Below are 7,680 nucleotides of genomic sequence, written 5' to 3' on the forward strand. Positions count from 1 at the left end.
ACACACAGGCTTTTTACACAGGAGGGCGGGAAGACAATAGGACACAGGTGAGGCACATTAGGGCGGAGCAGGTAATCAACGGGAGGGGGAGGGTGCACACATGAGGAAGGGAAAGTCGACAGACCTGAAACACAAGGAAAAAGTCAAGTATAAAATAAAACAGGAAGTAACTAGTAAAACAAAATTTAATGCAAACAGAAAACAGATTGGCAAAATAAAAGCCTTGGCTCAAACCCTGACAGAGAGAACAAAATGCCCCGTTACAGTGCGAAAGTGCAGGACATCACAGTCAAATTATCGCAATGAGTGACCTGCCATTTGCCTTTGTAGAGAACCCTAAAAGTACCGGTATCGGCAGATACTCGGACTGGAGGGCAAAAAAAAACTGATTAGGACACCTCTACTAAAAACATAACATTTCTGACTAACTTAGATTGTACCTAAGAAAGTGACTAAGAGAAATGTTCCATTGTTAATAATTAGGATTTGGTCAACTAGGAGACACAACCTGCCTTTTTTCTCAAAACAAAGAAAGACTCTACGGCTTGCTAACATGGTTTTACGCTATGCTATTTGGCAAAAACATTCACTACACCTCACTAATGGTTTATTGTCTTGTAGGAAATGTCTCTAGTTTATTTCTGAACTTAAACCAGACTATTTTTTACCACTAATCAATTACTTTTTTTGCAAACTTTTTTTGTTCTGGCCTATTAGAAGCAGGGTGTTTCTCCCAGCACAGATCTCCCCATACTCCTTGTTATTTTCACCACCTCCTCCTCCTCTGATGCTCTGTCTCCAGCACTGGCAAACAGGTAGTAAAACATTTTACTACCAGTGTAAGAATGCTGCCACGGACACTAAATTTTTAAACCCTGGTACAATATGTAATCTGTGGCACTGATTTATATTACATTCACCATGGTGTGAGCCCATCTGGCAAAGCCTTAAGAGGAAGAGTTACCAATTTATTTGCAAAAGTTAATACGTTGATTTTCCTATATCAGCATCCACTAATAACTTTTTAGCCCTTATATATTTCTGTTCATCGGGCTCTGTGTGTTTGTCCCTCAGCTTTAACATGTGGACACATTTTAAATTATATTCAATAAGTTCCCATATGAGACAGTGGATGATAGTGTGAAGTCAATCTAAATTCATCTTCAGGGTTGCTGGAGCCATCCGGCCCTACGTGACGCAATGCAGCAGGGTGTAATAAAAAGGAGAGAGAGCTTTCATCATCTGGACACTGAAACCTCCTCATCACAGCTTCCCGTCTGCACAGCTACAATAAATTCAAACCAGGAACGACACAGGCGCAAAGCTTAATGTCTGTAATCGCACCATGGCAACGCCAACAGAATCAAAACGACAGAATCTGATCTTAATGAGTCCCGTATTTTGGATTATGGAAGATTTATTATTTAGCTTTGGTGTGCTCATAAAGAATAAAAAAGTAATTTAGTTTGCACCCATTTTCTCCTGAAACAGATCGGGACATCTGTGAACCAGATCTCCACTTTTCTAGTACCGTTGCCACCGACAACACACCCACAAAAAAAGAAAAAAAAAAGATTTAACCAAGATTAACACGTCTGGATAAGCTTTATGCAACGTGCACAACTACAAGCTTCAGGGTTTCTGCTACCGTAGCTCTCATTAGCAAAGCAGATTTGTTTTCTACGTGTACATGAAACTCAAAGGATGCTAAGTGCTTCTGTGTTTCTCATGACTGCTATTCCTGGAACATTCTAAGATTTACCAGAGTGCTGACAATTCAGCCTCTTTCACAGAGCACTTTGTGAATGTGAAATATTCTGTTTTAATATAATTAAAATGAGCGAGTTATATAAACAGACACCTCAGGTGTAGTTATCATAAGAAGAGAACTCCTCAATATAGATCAAAACTGTTTTCTGTACCAGGCTATAAACATGTATGTTTTTGGAGCCCCTAGAGGCCATGTGGAGAACTGCAGTTTATGACATTTCTCCATTGACTTCAGTTCTCAGCCCAGGAGGTCTCCTCATTATATTTATTGGCAACATGCTGGGCCAAAGAGTGATAAGAGTTGCTCAGAATCTGTGGTAGTTGCCAATTTACCATACAAGCCTGTTCGTCAAAAAAAATGAGACTTCCTTATAAAAAATGGCCATCCATTTCTCACTCTCATCTTCAAATAATCTCTTAAATCCTTACACATGATGGTCACAGCATGGGTCTCCTAAAGTGGAAGTGATTCTGTTCTAAGCTTCTAAAAACTTCACAGACAACAGGAGAAGCAATAACAAGAAAGAAGACTTTCCAGACAAAAAACAGAAAAAACAAAGTGCTGGTGGCTGATATCATCAAACAATACACAGCTTGGCTCATTTCACCAGAAATGTGTAGTCTAGAAATAATTGCACAAAAGCAGTTATTTGATGTGTTAACTGTGAAAAAGGGACTTCAGCATGACTTCTCTATTTGTGGACAAAAAAAAAGAGTTTCAGACCACAAAGCATAAATCAGCATGAATGCATCCACCACTTATTTCAAATGTAATTTTCTCGTTTTACCATTAAAATGGAGAAATATTAATATTGCTAACAGGAGTTTTTTAGTGCACACTTGTCCATTTAAACTGAGAATAAATTATATAAAATCATATTTGTCTGCATTAATCACATGTTTTGTCAGGGTCCCAGTGTGAGCCAGGGCGGTTGCTTTGTATTTTGTTTGATTATGTTTGCCTTTTAGTTCCGGCCTTATTTTGAAATCACTGACTCCCCTCTCATTTCAGGTGTCTTGACTGCCCCCTCCTTGTGTTCTCCCTCCTTCTCCTGGTGATCACCTAATGTGCCTCACCTGTGTCCCTTTGTGTATATAGTCTGTGTCTTCCCCTCACTTGGTGCCAGTTCGTCTCGTCTACATCCTGACCAGTCGTCCAGTTCTCCAGTAGCCTGAGTATTTTTCTGAGCCTTGTATTTTTGTATTTTGTCTGCCTAGTGTAATTTTTGAGACCTTTTGAGTTTGTGTTTTTGAGAACCTTGGTGACTCTACCCTGTGTGTTTTTTCCCTCCTGCCGGCTTGTGTCGCGCTTATGTTTTGCCCTGAGGTCTGGTACCTTTGAACTGTGTTTTTGGGCATAATAAACTACACTCAACAAAAATATAAACACAACACTTTTGTTTTTGCTCCCATGTTTCATGAGATGGACTTGAAGATCTAAACTTCATTCCAGATACACAATATTACCATTCCTCTCAAACATTGTTCACAAATCTGTCTAAATGTGTGATAGTGAGCACTTCTGCTTTGCTGAGATAATCCATCCCACCTCACAGGTGTGCCACATCAAGATGCTGATCTGACATCATGATTAGTGCACAGGTGTACCTCAAACTGCCCACAATAAAAGGCCACCCTGAAATGTGCAGTTTTGTCTCACAGCAAAATGCCACAGATGCCACAAGCATTGAGGGAGCGTGCAATTGGCATGCTGACAGCAGGAATGTCAACCAGATCTGTTGCTCGTGCATTGAATGTTCATTTCTCCACCATAAGCCGTCTCCAAAGGCGTTTCAGAGAATATGGCAGTACATCCAACCGGCCTCACAACCGCAGACCACGAGTAACCACACCAGCCCAGGACCTCCACATCCAGCAGGTTCACCTCCGAGATCGTCTGAGACCAGCCACTCAGACAGCTGCTGAAACAATTGGTTTGCATAACCAAACAATTTCTGCACAAACTGTCAGAAACCGTCTCAGGGAAGCTCAACTGCATGCTCGTCGTCCTCATCGGGGTCTTAACCTGACTCCAGATCGTCGCCGTAACAGACTTGAGTGGGCAAATGCTCACATTCGATGGCGTCTAGCACGTTGGAGAGGTGTTCTCTTCACGGATGAATCTCGGTTTACATTGTTCAGGGCAGATGGCAGACAGCGTGTGTGGCGTCGTGTGGGTGAGCGCTTTGCTGATGTCAATGTTGTGGATCGAGTGGCCCATGGTGGTGGTGGGGTCATGGTATGGGCAGGCATCTGTTATGGACGAAGAACACAGGTGCATTTTATTGATGGCATTTTGAATGCACAGAGATACCGTGATGAGATCCTGAGGCCCATTGTTGTGCCATACATCCATGAACATCACCTCATGTTTCAGCAAGATAATGCACGGCCCCATGTTGCAAGGATCTGTACACAATTCTTGGAAGCTGAAAATGTCCCAGTTCTTGCAAGGCCAGCATACTCACCGGACATGTCACCCATTGAACATGTTTGGGATGTGCTTGACCGGCATATACGACAGCGTGCACCAGTTCCCACTAATATCCAGCAACTTCGCACAGCCATTGAAGAGGAGTGGACCAACATTCCACAGGCCACAATAGACAATCTGATAAACTCTATGCGAAGAAGATGTGTTGCACTGCATGAGGCAAATGGTGGTCACACCAGATACTGACTGGTTCTGAGTCCCCAGACCGCCAATAAAGCAGAAACAAAATGCACATTTCAGGGTGGCCTTTTATTGTGGGCAGTTTAAGGTACACCTGTGCACTAATCATGATGTCAGATCAGCATCTTGATGTGGCACACCTGTGAGGTGGGATGGATTATCTCAGGAAAGCAGAAGTGCTCACTATCACACATTTAGACAGATTTGTGAACAATGTTTGAGAGGAATGGTAATATTGTGTATCTGGAATTAAGTTTAGATCTTCAAGTCCATCTCATGAAACATGGGAGCAAAAACAAAAGTGTTGCGTTTATATTTTTGTTGAGTGTATTTTAATTTAACCCTCTGCCGGTCTCCCGTCTTGCACTTGAGTCCGTCCGCAACCTCCCTGACATGTTTAATCTGACATACACATGTGTATACGCAGCTCCACCTGAGGCAGCAGAGATTGACTCTGGGACTGGTTTCTAATGACACATTAGATACATGGCGTTCTTTCCCTGGCTTCAAAACTGTGATATGATTGGTCCACAGCATGTCACCTGACAAGGACAAACCACTGCAGCTATCCAGGAGAAACCTGTCATGTATGACGCTCTTTAAATCCAAAGATGATTCTGTAATGCACTTTGTATTGACCACTGGATGACTTCTGTTACACAAATAAAGCTGCCAGAGGTTCTTTGTGAAGTGCAGAGAGAGTTGAGTTGAGAGCGTAAAGTCTGATCAAGGTTAAAGTTAAGCAGTAGAGCTTCCTGTGATTTTTTTTTGCTCTGCTTCCATTTCTGCAGAGAGTTTAATCACAGCTGGATGTCTGTGGTGGGAAAGTTGGTGTATTTTTTGTGTACTTTTAGGGTCAAATTGACATTTTAAACTGAACAAAAACACATGTTCTGTTACTCTGACAAGAAGGTTGTGTTACTGATTGTGTTAATCTTTATTTCTTCAAGGTCAGGGTATGTGTTAGCAGTTCAAGCTGCTGAACATTTCTTAAAATATGTCCTTTCAATTTTTCATCTTTTCCCAGGCCAGGCTTATGAATTCTCACGAGCTTGTTGTGGTTAGACTTCAGGGCAATGACGCAGCAGTGACGGCTCTGGGTCAACAGTGCAAAGCGATAGATAAACGTAAGCTTTATAGCTGTGATATAGATTACTTTAGGTTGTTTCTGATAGGTTGCTTGTTTCTTTAGCATGTATCTAAGAAACATTCTTTAAAACTGTGAACTGCAGTCACTGCTCTGTCTGACCCTCTGCATAATGCTCTGACTCTTCTTTATTGTGTAGTGCAGCTGAGTGCCACTGCAGCCAAAAGGATGGCACTGCTGCCATCCCCTGTTGGGGATAGATGGCTCAGGAGATGTCCTGCTGGCTCATGTGGCTGTTTTGTGAGTGATGCAAAAGTTTCAAATGGAACATTCCATTCCTGAGGGATCATTTCCTTTTGTCTTATCTGGAATATAAAAAAAATCTCCTCAAAGAAATAAATGAAGTGCTTGGAAAGGAAGTTCAAATAACTGGAAATGTCAAGAGACTCTTTAAGTATGTAACCTGACCCTTAAATACAGATGTTGCCGCGCAGCTTCTTGTTTTGATAATTGCAGATATCTGGGTCTAAAACAAGAAGAATTGGGTGTAAATTTAACTGTCAATTCTCCCACGATGGCATTTAAAAGTTTTGTTTATCTAAAAAGACCAATGCTTTGCTGATAACGTGTCTGTCTCTCCCGCCGTCCTCCCACTAGTTTCTGTAAACATGTAGGAGATTTGTTCGGTAAATCATATTTTGTATCTCCAGCCATCGTCTTGTGCTGGCTGCCTCTTCATTTCCCTCTGTCTGTTCCCTTCTCTCTAATCTAAGATGAATTCAGACTCCTGTCTTCTCCTTCCTCTGCTTCCATCACTCTTTCATCCGTTGCTCCTGTCGTTCTCTTCTTAGCCTCTTTCATATTCAACTGTTTACTGAAACAGCTGCATAACTGGAGTTTCATTTGCATTCGTGCCTTTCTTTCTCTGTTCTTTGCAAGTTCACAAATGGGCAAAGCAGGTAAACAGTACTGAGTGGCCCTGTCACAGTTGTCTGCACAAACAATTTACTTTTCCCTTCTTGTGCTCTGATGTGGCGATGATGTGCACAGTGAGATCATCAGTAAAAACTTTGAAGCAAGGCTAACGTCCTGTTGGGGGTCTAAGTCAATACTGATCAGAAACCGTGTACAGACATGGACAACAGACATGACACAATGATGTGTGAGCAAATGCTCATTTCTTTCCCCTTAATATGTTCCTATTGAGTTAGTGTTTACTAAAAACAAACAAACAAAAAAAGGAAGTAACATCTCAGTCAGCAGCTATTGAAGCAAAGCTACACAAACAAGTTGAGACTGGTTCCAGGAAAAAAGTGAAGTAAAAAGTGACTGATACTGTTAGTTCTCTATAGATGATGGTATTAAACTGCAGCAAACAACTCCAAAATAAAATGCTTTGATAGTATGCTCACTAATAATATCTGGCACTGATAGAGTTACTTAGTTATAGAATAGAATAGAAGTACTTTATTCATCCCAAGCTAGGACATTTCACTATTGCAGCAGCAATATACAGGCACTCAGCATACTAAACAAATATCATACTAAACATAAAAGGGCAGTGAGGGCTTGAGACACCAGACCGTCAAATTAATAAGACAACAGTAGAATTAAAATGTGTCCCATATGGTATAAAATGTGTCCCATATGGTCTAGGGGTTAGGATTCCTGGTTTTCACCCAGGCGGCCCGGGTTCGACTCCCGGTATGGGAACTGTGATGTTTTTTTACCCTAACCCTAACCCTAACCCTGGGGGACCTTCCCAAAGGGATTAATAAAGTATATTCTATTCTAGAAGACTAAAAGACTACAAATAAGAAGCAAAGGCTGATGGGTTGCAGAAAACCTGACAGCGAATCAGTAAATGAGTGAGTATACACACAGAAGGAAGTAATTGGAAAATGGAAGACAGGCAAGTGAGTATAGAGAATCAGGTGGTGGCTGATGATTAAAAAAAGGTTAAGTGGGAGTGGCAGGATGTGAAGGCAGACAGACATCCAAGTCAAACCTCAGTCTGAAAAAAAAACGTTTGTTTTCTTGTTCGCATGTATTAAAATTCAGGCTGCAGCCAAAATCAACAGCCGTATTATAACCACAATCATTACTTCTACTAATCCATCACTCCATCTCCCCTTCATCTCCTCCTCTT

The 7,680-nt window shown here is 41.4% G+C and overlaps 1 non-coding gene across 1 annotated transcript; it reads left to right on the top strand.

Moving 5' to 3' along the window:
• The first annotated feature begins 7,172 nt into the window (after positions 1-7,172).
• trnae-uuc (transfer RNA glutamic acid (anticodon UUC)) lies at positions 7,173-7,244 on the top strand. The gene has a single exon. It is a non-coding gene; the product is annotated as a tRNA-Glu (tRNA).
• The last annotated feature ends 436 nt before the right edge of the window (positions 7,245-7,680 follow it).

The sequence above is a fragment of the Parambassis ranga genome, chromosome 15 (assembly GCF_900634625.1).
Source record: "Parambassis ranga chromosome 15, fParRan2.1, whole genome shotgun sequence".
Classification (NCBI taxonomy): domain Eukaryota; kingdom Metazoa; phylum Chordata; class Actinopteri; family Ambassidae; genus Parambassis; species Parambassis ranga.